This window comes from Mobula birostris, chromosome 6 (genome assembly GCF_030028105.1).
Source record: "Mobula birostris isolate sMobBir1 chromosome 6, sMobBir1.hap1, whole genome shotgun sequence".
Lineage (NCBI taxonomy): Eukaryota > Metazoa > Chordata > Chondrichthyes > Myliobatiformes > Myliobatidae > Mobula > Mobula birostris.
In genome coordinates, this window is record NC_092375.1 from 197,208,796 (window position 1) to 197,222,101 (window position 13,306).

Below are 13,306 nucleotides of genomic sequence, written 5' to 3' on the forward strand. Positions count from 1 at the left end.
TCTTTTGGATGCATTGCATCCTTGCAATGAAAACATAAGAAATTAATTGTAGGAGAACTTGACCAAGATACCATTTTCTTTTAACTTGAAAATATAATCTTTCATAAGTTATAATTATGAAAAATATATTTTTTATATTTTTGCAATGTTATTAGTTTTAAAAGTAGTTTTTTCAGAAAATGAACACTTGACCTATGGACACTGAGTACCTAAGCTAGTGTTTGAGAAACTGGCTACGTGAATTTGCCCGTTGCTACAGGCATCTTCTGGGTGGGAACAGGGTACTTCCACTTGCCTTCTCTCCCTACCATTCCTAGTTGGGGGCTGGGCCAAGCCAAGCAGAGCTAGGAGCATCGAGAAGAATCACTCGCCTACTTACTAAGTCAGTGAGATTGGCTGGCAGTCATGTCTCCCATTACAGCTCTTAATGTGATCCTTTCCCACATGTTTCCCAGAGGCTTTTTTCCAGGGCTGAAATGGCTAACACGAGGGGGCTTAATTTTAAGGTGCTTGGAAGTAAGTATAAGGGGGATGTCAGAGGTAAGCTTTTCGCACAGAGTCGTGGGTGCGTGGAATGCACTGTCAGCGAAGGTGGTAGAAGCAGATACAATAGTGTCTTTTATGAGACTCTTAGATAGGTACATGGAGCTTAGAAAAATAGAGGGCTATGTGGTAGGGAAATGCTAGGCAGTCTCTAGAGTAGGTTACATGGTCGGCACAACATTGTGGGCCAAAAGGCCTGTAATATGCTGTAGATTTCAATGGTCTATGTTTTGTTCATTTCTCACTTATGAAAAATATGGGTTACAAACAGTTCTTAGGATCCAATCTCTGTTGCAACCCAAGGACAGCCTCTGTTGCTAAGTATTGAGCACATAATATTATCACCCCTATTATTTAAACAATAATTATTCCTGGAGTTCTCGATGTGCTTATTAAATGGAGTGAAATACTGTACTTTTTGCTGAAGTCAGTTTTAAATTCAGGATTTGTGGCTAATTCTGATTATTTATCTGAGCAGAACATCTCATTTGCAAGTTGTTTAACAGCCATCTTATCTAACTGTTGCAATTGAATGTGAATAATTGGAACTGTATGAACTGTTCCAATTGAATGTGAATGGTTAGAACTGTATTAACTTCCAATTGAATGTGAATAATTGGAATTGTATCAACTGTTCCATTTGAATGTGAATACAGGTTTCCCCCACTATCTGAAGGTAGAGCGTTCCTATGAAACCATTCATAAGCCAAAATGACGTAAAGCGAAGAAGCAATTACCATTAATTTATATAGGAAAAATTTTTGAGCGTTCCCAGACCCAAAAAATAACCTAACAAGTAGCGTATAAAACCTAAAATAACACTAACATATAGTAAAAGCAGGAATGATAGGATAAATACACAGCCTGTATAAAGTAGAAATAATGTATGTACAGTGTAGTTTCACTTACCAGAATCGGGAAGATTGAGCCAAAACCGATTTGTAGAAAAAAATCTACACGCATGCGCGCACACCTGCCTGCACAAGGCTTCATGGTCATGGTAGTCTTTCTGGGGTAAATACAAGTTTAAAGCGGGCGTCTTTTTTCATAAAAGTGAAAATCCTCTTTCGGTTAGCGAAAACAGGTACTAATGTAGGTCTTTTGTAAAAGCGAAATGTTGTAAAGCGAACTTTCGGAAAGTGGGGGACACCTGTTAATTGGAACTGTATCATATTCTACTGAGATTTTAGGTTGCTATGGAAATAAAATACCAGATCTAGAAACATAGAAAACCTACAGCACAATACAGGCCCTTCGGCCCACAAAACTGTGCCGAACATGTTCTTACCTTAGAAGTTACGGACAGATCCTACTGGCTGTTGATGGAGTAGCAGTGCTTTTATAGGTGCTCCTACTCTTTTTAATTTACTGCTTCCAAGTTGTTTTGAAAACTTACTTTTAAATGCAATATTGCTTCATGATGAGTCATGCTAAAGCTTTTAAAAAAGAAGAGGACCCACCTGTAACTTTGGAGTCTATTATGGAGACACTTCGGAAGCATAAAAATGAACTTACGGAGGAGTTCCAGCAACTCAGCACTGAATTTAAATGGATGGATGGAAAATTGGATTCTAGTCAAAAAACTAAGTGAACACAATAAACGGATAAAAGAGAACGAAGACACTTTGACGACGTTCGACACGAACAGTTAAAGGTTAATGAAACATTAAGGCAGAAGATTATCGACATAGAAAATAGAAATAGAAGAAATAATCTACATATTCTGGGTTTTAAAGAGTCATTAGAAGGCAATCAGCCTTCAGAATTTTTTGCAAACCTTTTGGCTAATTTATTTCCGAATATTTTAAAATCGCTACCTAAAATAGACCGAACTAACAGATCGCCTGTACCAAGACCTCCTCCAGGAGGACGACACCCATTCAGTGATAATTTGTCTTCACGACTTTCAAACAAAGGGACTTTTAATTCGTGAATCTCGTCGGAAAGGTATGATTGATTATCAAGACCAGAAGTTCCGAATTGTGGAAGATTTTTCACCAGAGGTGTTGAATGAATACTACAAGTTTAAAAAAAGTCATGTCTGAGCTCTACAATAAAGGTTTTAAACCCTCTCTTTGTTACCCCGATCGTTTTAGAATCATTTTGAAAAGTGGCACTCAGATATGGTTCTGTTCAACTCAAGAAGTGCAGGTGAACGCAGCAGGCCAGGCAGCATTTCTAGGAAGAGGTACAGTTGACGTTTCAGGCCGAGACCCTTCGTCAGGACTAACTGAAAGAAGAGTTAGTAAGAGATTTGAAAGTGGGAGGGGGAGATCCAAAATGATAGGAGAAGACAGGAGGGGGAGGAATTGAGCCAAGAGCTGTACAGGTGATTGGCAAAGGGGATATGAGAGGATCATGGGACAGGAGGCCCAGGGAGAAGGACGTGGAGGGGGGGAACAGAGGATGGGCAAGGGGTATAGTCAGAGGGACAGAGGGAGAAAAAGGAGAGTGTGAGAAAGAATGTGTGTATAAAAATAAATAACGGATGGGGTACGAGGGGGAGGTGGGCATTAGCGGAAGTTAGAGAAGTCAATGTTCATGCCATCAGGTTGGAGGCTACCCAGACAGAATATAAAGTGTTGTTCCTCCAATCTGAGAGTGGCTTCATCTTTACAGTAGAGGAGGCCGTGGATAGCCATGTCTGAATGGGAATGGGATGTGGAATTAAAATGTGTGGCCACTGGGAGATCCTGCTTTCTCTGGTGGACAGAGCGTAGGTGTTAGGCAAAGCAGTCTCCCAGTCTGCGTCGGGTCTCGCCAATATATAGAAGGCCACATTGGGAGCACCGGACGCAGTATATCACCCCAGCCGACTCACAGGTGAAGTGTCGCCTCACCTGGAAGGACTGTCTGGGGCCCTGAATGGTGGTAAGGGAGGAAGTGTAAGGGCATGTGTAGCACTTGTTCCGCTTACAAGGATAAGTGCCAGGAGGGAGATCAGTGGGTAGGGATGGGGGGGGATGAATGGACAAGGGAGTCGTGTAGGGAGTGATCCCTGCAGAAAGCAGAGGGGGGGGGAGGGAAAGATGTGCTTAGTGGTGGGATCCCGTTGGAGGTGGCGGAAGTTACGGAGAATAATATGTTGGACCCAGAGGCTGGCGGGGTGGTAGGTGAGGACCAAAGGAACCTTATTCCTAGTGGGGTGGTGGGAGGATGGAGTGAGGGCAGATGTGTGTGAAATGGGGTAGATGCGTTTGAGAGCAGAGTTGATGGTGGAGGACGGGAAGCCCCTTTCTTTAAAAAAGGAGGACATCTCCCTCGTCCTGGAATGAAAAGCCTCATCCTGAGAGCAGGTGCGACAGAGACAGAGGAATTGCGAGAAGGGGATGCCATTTTTGCAAGAGACAGGGTGAGAAGAGGAATAGTCCAGATAGCTGTGAGAGTCAGTAGGCTTATAGTAGACATCAGTGGATAAGCTGTCTCCAGAGATAGAGACAGAAAGATCTAGAAAGGGGAGGGAGATGTCGGAAATGGACAAGATAAACTTGAGGGCAGGATGAAAGTTGGAGTCAAAGTTAATAAAGTCAACGAGCTCAGCATGTGTGCAGGAAGCAGCGCCAATGCAGTCGTCGATGCAGCGAAGGAAAAGTGGGGGACAGATACCAGAATAGGCACGGAACATAGATTGTTCCACAAAGCCAACAAAAAGTCAGGCATAGCTGCGACCCATACGGGTGCCCATAGCTACACGCATCTACCCCATTTCACGCACATCTGCTCTCACTCCATCCTCCCGCCACCCCACTAAGAATAAGGTTCCCCTGGTCCTCACCTACTACCCCACCAGCCTCCGGGTCCAACATATTATTCTGCGTAACTTGCGCCGCCTCCAACGGGATCCCACCACTAAGCACATCTTTCCCTCCCCGCCCCCCCCGCTTTCTGCTGGGATCGCTCCCTACGCGACTCCCTTGTCCGTTCATCCCCCCCCATCCCTCCCCACTGATCTCCCTCCTGGCACTTATCCTTGTAAGCGGAACAAGTGCTACACATGCCCTTACACTTCCTCCCTTACCACCATTCAGGGGCCCAGACAGTCCTTCCAGGTGAGGTGACACTTCACCTGTGAGTCGGCTGGGGTGATATACTGCGTCCGGTGCTCCCGATGTGGCCTTCTATATATTGGTGAGACCCGACGCAGACTGGAAGACCGCTTTGCTGAACACCTACGCTCTGTCCGCCAGAGAAAGCAGGATCTCCCAGTGGCCACACATTTTAATTCCACATCCCATTCCCATTCTGACATGTCTATCTGCGGCCTCCTCTACTGTAAAGATGAAGCCACTCTCAGGTTGGAGGAACAACACCTTGTATTCCATCTGAGTAGCCTCCAACCTGATGGCATGAACATTGACTTCTCTAACTTCCGCTAATGCCCCACCTCCCCCTCGTACCCCATCCGTTATTTATTTTTATACACACATTCTTTCTCTCTCTCCTTTTTCTCCCTCTGTCCCTCTGACTATACCCCTTGCCCATCCTCTGTTCCCCCCTCCCCCGTCTTTCTCCCTGGGCCTCCTGTCCCATGATCCTCTCATATCCCCTTTGCCAATCACCTGTCCAGCTCTTGGCTCCATCCTTCCCCCTCCTGTCTTCTCCTATCATTTTGGATCTCCCCCTCCCCCTCCCACTTTCAAATCTCTTACTAACTCTTCCTTCAGTTAGTCCTGACGAAGGGTCTCGGCCCGAAACATCGACTGTACCTCTTCCTACAGATGCTGCCTGGCCTGCTGCGTTCACCAGCAAATTTAACGTGTGTTTCTTGAATTTCCAGTATCTGCAGAATTCCTGTTGTTCAAGAAGTGCAGGATTTCTTGAGTGCCGAATCAATTTCAGAAGTTTAACTGTTCAATAACTCTTTACACAAATTTATGTTGCATCTGCCTGATAGATCCTTTTTTTTTTAGAATGAGCAGTCTAGCTGTTCAATACTTTCTTTTATGAACAATGGCTTTTTTAAAAACTTTTGGTATACCTTCGTATCTAATTTTTTTCGTACTTTTATTTCCTTGTTTAGAAAATTAAGGATTTAATATTAGTAAGTTTTCTTTGAGTCAATACTCTCTAAGTTAATATGTTTTGAGCTTTCATATTTTTTTCTAATATTTTTATACTATGATTTTTTGAGGTTTTTTAAATATGTTTAATTTTGCTTTTTTTTTCGTTGTGTCTTGTTGGAATGCAGTTTTGCCTTGAAAAAATTTTTTTGGGAGCTCAGCCAGTATATTGTTTTGGGAGGGATGATAGGTTTAGCTGTCGACTGCCCTTTGATCGATTTTCTCTCTTTGGGCGGGGAGTGCGGGGTGGTTTTCTTTTTTTCTATCAGCTGTTTGGTTCTCTTATCTTCATTTGTTGCTTGGGTACTTTTTCTTAAAGCTCATTGTTTGGATTTAATTTATATTCCAGTGGTTTTTATTCAGACATCTCCTTTAAGCAATATTTAAAATGGACCATATTTTTAATTTACTTAGTTTTAATGTGAAAGGATTAAACCATCCTGTGAAACGTAATAAGATATTTAATTATATTAAGAAATTGAATGTCTCAATTATTTTTTATATAAGAAACGTATGTTCATAAATGTGATCATTTACGTCTTTTCAGGCTTTGGAAGGATTTATCTTTCCATTCCTCCTTTGAGGCTAAGGCAAGAGGAGTTTCGATTCTTAAAGACAGTTCAGTTTCTTTCGTTCAACATAATGTATTGTCTGATATCAATGGGCGTTTTGTTATAGTCTCAGGGAAATTAGATAATAAATTAATGGATTTTGCTAATTTGTATGTCCCGAATATAGATGATCCAGGCTTTTTTGAACCTTTTTTTTCGCTTTTACCAGATTTAAGTTTATATTCTTTGGTTTTAGGAGGAGACTTCAACTGTTGTTTAGATCCTTTTTTAGATCGTTCTTCTTCTAAACGATTGACTCGCAGTAGATCTGCCTCCTTTATCAAGTCTTTTCTAATGAAATGTGACGTTGTTGATGTTTGGCGTTTTTTGCATCCAGCAGATAAAGAGTGCTCATTTTTTTTTCTCATGTTCATCATACATATTCCAGGATTGGATTTTTTTGTTGATAGCCAATTCATTCCATTAGTTCAGTCCTGTGAATATAAAGAGATTGCTGTTTCAAATCATGCTCCTGTGTTTTTATCTTTAAATCTTCTGGGTGTCTCCCAAATAAACAGATTCTGGCATTTTAATCCAACTTTGTTATCAGATAAAGATTTTTAACAATTTTTAGAGAGACAAATCATTCTTTTTTTTTGAAGAGAATACGCTGGAAGAGACTTCTGGGCTTATTTTATGGGATGCTTTTAAGGCTTACATTAGAGGTCAAATTATTTCTTTTACCGCAAGTGTTAAGAAAAAAATCTAATAAGGAGAGAATTGAATTAGCCAATCAGTTGAACCAATTAGACCCAAAATATGCTTTGGCTCCAGATCCTGTTATAAATAAAATATGTGTTGAAATTAAAACTAAATACGATCTGCTCTTAACTTATCCAATTAGAATGCAACTTTTAAAAGATAAATCAGTTTTATGTTCATGGAGATAAAACGGGTAAACTATTAGCTAACCAATTAAAGACCTTTATAGTTAAACGTCAAATTAAAGAAATTTGTACTGCTAATGGTGATAAAACATCTGATCATTTAGAAATAAACGATGCGTTTAGAGAATTCTATTCTAAACTTTATACTTCTGATCCTCCTAAAGATAATACTCTAATGCATAATTTTTTAGATCGAAAGCATTCCTACACCTTCTGATCATATTGAAAATTGTTAGATCAACCTATTTCCTATAAGGAAATTGCCACGGTTGTTCACTCTTTGCACTCGGGGAAGGCTCCGGGTCCTGATGGATTTTCTGGAGAGTTTTATAAGGCTTTTTCCTCTTTTGCTTATACCTCGTTAAATTCAGTCGTTTCCAACTCTTTTAAATTAGGTAAGTTGCCACAATCTTTTTATGAGACCTCTATTTCGCTTATTCTTAAAAAGAATAAGGACCCAATTGAATGCTCCTCTTATAGACGTATTTCCTTACTTAATGTTGATACTAAAATTTTACCTAAATTTCTGGCTCGTAGGATTGAAAATATTTTGCCATCTATTATCTCTGATGATTAGACTGGATTTATCAAAAATCGATACTCCCACTTTAATATTTGTCATTTATTGAATGTTATTTATTCTGCTTCGAAAGAGATTTTGGAATATGTGATATCCTTAGATGCTGACAAAGCCTTTGATCGGGTTGAATGGAATTATTTATTTAAAAGTTTAGAAAAATTAAACTTTGGGCCAGATTTTATTCAATGGATTAAATTATTTATCTCCCTCCGCTCGGGTTCTTACTAACTCTCAGTACTCTACACCATTTAAACTTCATCGTGGAACTAGACAAGGTTGTCCTTTGAGTTCTTTGCTTTTTGATTTTGTCTTAGAACCTTTAGCTATTGCTGTCCGGGAATCTGATGTGGCACGTACCCTGTGACGGGAATAAAGAACCAGCAGAAATAGAGAACACTTTGGAGTCCAGTATTGCTATTAATTAATAATATTTATTAGTAACTATGCAATACAGTAATATAAATGTAGATAAATCAAACAGGTTAGCAATGATTAAGAAAGTAAATCAGTAAGTGTGGAACTATATGTGAAAAACCAAGCTTCTTTAAGTCTAGGGGTAAAAAGATACAGTCTTACAATGATGAGTAAAGTTCAGTTCAGTTTGTGGTATTGAGTTGAGTAGTGATGGAAAGGGAGAGAGGGAGAGATTTGAGTCTTCAGGTGAGCTGACGCCGTTGATCTTCTCGTTGTCCTCTGAAATCCTTTAAAAGTCACCGACTGTGACCACAACAAAGGGGACCGGTTTTCTGTGGTGGAGCTATCACCCAGGCAAGGGTGGACACATGAACAACTCCCCACCAGTCAACCCCTTTCCTTTTCACTGCAAGAGCCACTGATCGATCCTCCAAAACCCACTTTTCCTGCGGGCACAACAAAGCTCATTCAGTGTCCAAACATGTGTCTGAGGTCTATCATCTGACCTTCTATTTTATCTTCCCGTGCTGAGCATCAACTGTCACTCAAATAACTCCTCCTTCCTTTGTCTGTGTAAGAAATACACTAGCATGTCATGTCCTTGGGAAGTATCAACACGCTGCCAAAAAATCATAACATCGATTGTCCATCAAATAACTGTCCTCGGTTACCACAGCAACTCATGAGCTGCTTGGTGCCATCTCTCTCTCCAACTCAGCAGAAATCCAAAAGTTACTTCCAGTGCCTTAAGGTGACAGTCCAACAGTTAGTCTTCATCTCTTTCTCTCTTTCTTATCTCTCTCTCTTCAAAACAATATATCGGTGGTAAATCTCTCTCTCGCTCTCTCTCTCAGCGCAGTTTACAGGGGGTTATTCAGGACCCTTTCACAGATGATATCACTGGTATTTTAAAGAGGGGTATTACCCACAAGGTTTTGCTTTATGCTGATTACCTGTTGCTCTACTTTTCTAATGTGAAGTCTTCTTTACCTTCTCTACTTTCTTTACTCTCCTGCTTTAGTCAGTTTTCAGGACTTTAATAAGAGTGAACTTTTTCCTTTCAATGATTTGGTATTAGTTAATGCTGACCTTCCTTTTAAAATTGTAAGAAATCAATTTACTTGGGCGTAACAATTACTAGGAATTATAAGTTCCTTTTTAAAGAAAATTTTTTTACACTTCTGATTTATGTTAAGAAGGCACTATCAAATTGGTCACCCCTCTCTTTATCATTGATTGGCTGAAGCAATTCTATTAAAATGAATATTTTGCTTAAATTTTCATATTTATTTCAGGCCATATTTCTAAATCCTTTTTTGATTTTTTGGATTCTATTATATCATCTTATATATGGAAAAATAAAATTTCTCAATTAGATAAAGTTCATCTTCAAAAAGCTAAAAAGAATGGAGGTTTAGCCTTACCCAATTTTAGGTTTTATTACTGGGCAGTCAATATATGGAATCTTACATTTCAGTTATATTATATTAATGTCCGGTTTGGGCGTCTTTAGAAGCTAACTCTGTTAATAAATTTTCTATCGTTTCTCCTCTCAGAACCTCAATTCTTTTATCTTTAAGTAATTTAACTGATAATTTTGTAAATGAGGATTTGGGTACAATTTAGAAAATATTTTGGTTTATTGAATTTTTCACTTCCCAGTCCCATTTTTTTCTAACTTTTTTTGAACCATCTATGTCTGATGTAGTTTTTAAAGAGTGGAATAGATTGAGTATTAAATATTTTCATGATGTTTGTTGGAGATGGTCTCTCTTCATTTGAACAACTGTCAGTTAAGTATAGCCTCCCGAGAACTCACTTTTATCGATATTTACAGGTTAGAGACTTTTTGCATTCTCAAGTACATACGTTTCCAAAAAGTCCAGGTAAAAATTTACTTGATTTAATTTTTAATTTGAAACCCTTCCATAGTGCATCTATATCTAATATTTATGGTATGTTGTTGGGAATGAGAAATACTCCTTTCGATAAAATTAAAAATCTTTGGGAAGAAAATTTACAGATTTCAATTTCTGAGGACACTTGGAATAAAATTTTTAAATTGGTTAATACCTCATCATTATGTGCCCGTCATTCCCTTCTACAATTTAAAGTGGTTCATGGAGCCCATATGTCTAAAGATAAGTTCTCTCATTTTTATTCAGATATATCTCCCTATTGTGATAGATGTAACAATGGAGGTGCTTCACTAATCCATATGTTTTGGACTTGTCCGAGTCTTTAAAAATATTGGAAGGAAGTATTTCAAACTTTTTCGGTGCTTTTTAAAGTAAATCTTAAACTTAATCCTTCGACTGCCTTATTTGGTATTGTTGGAGGAGGTGATATTATTTTGGAGACACGTGATCTGCATATTTTGGCCTTTATTTCTCTCAGAGCCAGGAGGGCATTGTTGTTTAGGTGGAAGGATGTCACTCCACCTATTCATAGTCATTGGTTACATGATGTTATGTCATGCTTAAATTTAGAGAAGATTAGCTGTTCAATTTCTGAACTTAGACAAGATTTTTTTAATATTGTGGGGACCTTCTTGAATTATTTTCAAAATCTTTGATTTGCTATTAAACACAGATGTTGGCTAATAAGTTTTACTATATGTTAAGGGTTTTTTTCCTTTTTTTCTTTTTTAACCTAACAGCTGCTTTTTTTCCTGATAGTGGGTTTATTTTTTTTGTATAATAAAATTATCTCTTTTCAATATTATGTTTAAATTTAATTTGTATGGATTTGGAGTAATTACACTTTAGCTGTGATTTCAATGTATTGTAATTGATATATATATTATATATCCTACTATACTCTGTACAGGTGTCCCCTGCTTTTCGAACGTTCGAACAGGTGTCCCCGCTTTACGAAACCTCACTGTTACGAAAGACCTACATTAGTACCCTGTTTTCGCTTTCAGAAAGTGTTTTCACTGTTACGAAGAAAGGCAGCGTGCGAAAAAAGGAAGCGCGCCCCGAGCAGCTGCTCTCCCCCCGGATTCGGAACGGCAATGCTTAAACATGTTGCATTGAGCAGCCGTTAGCAAGATGAGTTCTAAGGTGTCGGAAAAGCCTGAGAGAGCTCGTAAGGGTGTTACACTTAGCGTAAAACTAGACATAATTAAGCATTTCGGTTGTGGTGAACAAAGCAAGGAGTAAGTGAGTTTGGCTTGTGGAAGCTGACGAAGATGATGTTGAAGAGGTTTTCGCATCCCATGACCAAGAACTGATAGATGATGAGCTGATGCAATTGGCAGAGGAAAGGATAACAATCGAAACCGAATGCAGTAGCGAAAGTGGAGCAACTGCGTGAGATTTTCGCTGCAATGATAAAGTACGACTTTAATTTTGAAAGGGTACATAGGTTTAGGGGATATTTGCAGGATGGTTTGATTGCTTACAAACAACTGTATGATAGAAGAATGCGCGGGTCTCAGCAGTCAAGCAAGCCTTCCACATCAGCCACAGCAGACGACGAACTTCTACCTTGGACATCAAGGCGGGCAGTCATAGGAGAAGATGAGCTGCCTGCCCTGATCGACGATGAGATGACACCCCCGTGTCCCACCACCCCAACCCCCGGGCCCCGGATAGATACTGTACCGATTCTCGGAGAATGCGGCAGTAGCCGGGAGGCACACAACACATCTTTAAGAAAAAAGCCAAAATAAATATGCTAATTAATTAGTTGCTGCCTAGCACGTAATTGTCAGCCTGGATCAGAGGCGATGCAATCGCCTCTGATCTGCGCCGACATTTACATGCCGTGCAGCACCTAATTAATTAGCATGTTTATTTCGGCTTTTTTCTTAAAGATGTGCTGTGTGCCTCCCGGCTACCGCTGCATTCTTCGCGGCAGTGTATTGGGTCGGCGGCCCGGATGGTGGGGGCCACTGCACCACCCCAACCTGCGACGACTCAGTCTAACACACCATCATCAGTGTGCTCGGCGCGGTCTTCCCAATTCCATTAAGTGATACTACACTGTACATACATTATTTCTGCTTATATAGGCTGTGTATTTTTACGTGTTATTTGGTAGATTTGGCAGCTTCATAGTTTAAAGGTTACTGGAGAGAGTGTTTCTGCCGAGTGCGCTTGCGTGTGATTTTTGCTACGGAGATCTGTGCAGGCAATTGTTTTAGAGAAGTATTTCTACTTTATATAGGCTGTATTTATCATATCATTCCTGCTTTTACTATATGTTACTGTTATTTTAGGTGTTATGTGTTATTTGGCATGATTTGGTAGATTATTTTTGGGTCTGTGAATGCTCACAAAATTTTCCCATATAAATAAATGGTAATTGCTTCTTCGCTTTATGACATTTTGGCTTACGAACAGTTTCATGGGAACGCTGTACCTTCGGATGGCAGGGGAAACCTGTATTCTTTTATGTAAGAAATTAATAAAAATATTGAAAAAGAAAGAAAAAGAAATTACCTAGGTTTACCCATAGCCCTCTATTTTTCTGAGCTCCATGTACCTGTCCAAGCGTCTCTTAAAAGAGCCTATTGTATCCGCTTCCATTGCCGTTGCCGGCAGCCCATTCCACTCACTCACCACTCTCTGCGTAAGGAAAACTTACTCCTAACGTGTTCTCTGCACCTACTTCCAAGCACCTTAAAACTGCCCTCTCGTGCTAGTATTCCAGCCCTGCGAAAAAGCCTCTGACTATCCAAACGTTCAATGCCCCTCATCATCTGGTACACCTCTATCAGATCATCTCTCATCCTATGTCGCTCCAAGGGAAAAAGGCCAAGTTCACTCAACGTGCTCTCATAAAGCATGCTCCCCAATCCAGGCAATATCCATGTAAATCTGCTCTGCACCCTTTCTATGGTTTCTGCATCCTTCCTATAGTGAGGCGACCAGAACTGAGGACAGTACTCCAAGTAGGGTCTCACCAGGGTCCTACGTAGCTGCAACATTACCTCTCGGCTCTTAACTCAATACCACGGTTGATGAAGGCCAATGCACCATATGCCTTCTTAACCACAGAGTCAACCTGCGTAGCTGCTTTGAGTGTCCTGTGGACTCGGACCCCAAGATCCCTCTGATCCTCCACACTGTCAAGAGTCTTACCATTAATGCTATATTATGCCATCATATTTGACCTACCAAAATGAACCACCTCACACTTACCTGGGTTGAACTCCATCTGCCACTTCTCAGCCCAGTTTTGCATCCTATCAATGTCCTGCTG

At 40.1% G+C, this 13,306-nt stretch overlaps 1 protein-coding gene across 3 annotated transcripts in view; it reads left to right on the top strand.

Annotated features, from left to right (window-relative positions):
- rab3gap1 (RAB3 GTPase activating protein subunit 1) overlaps nt 1–13,306 on the top strand; it is a 135,552-nt gene that overhangs the window by 97,003 nt on the left and 25,243 nt on the right. The gene's annotated exons all lie outside the window — the stretch shown is intronic.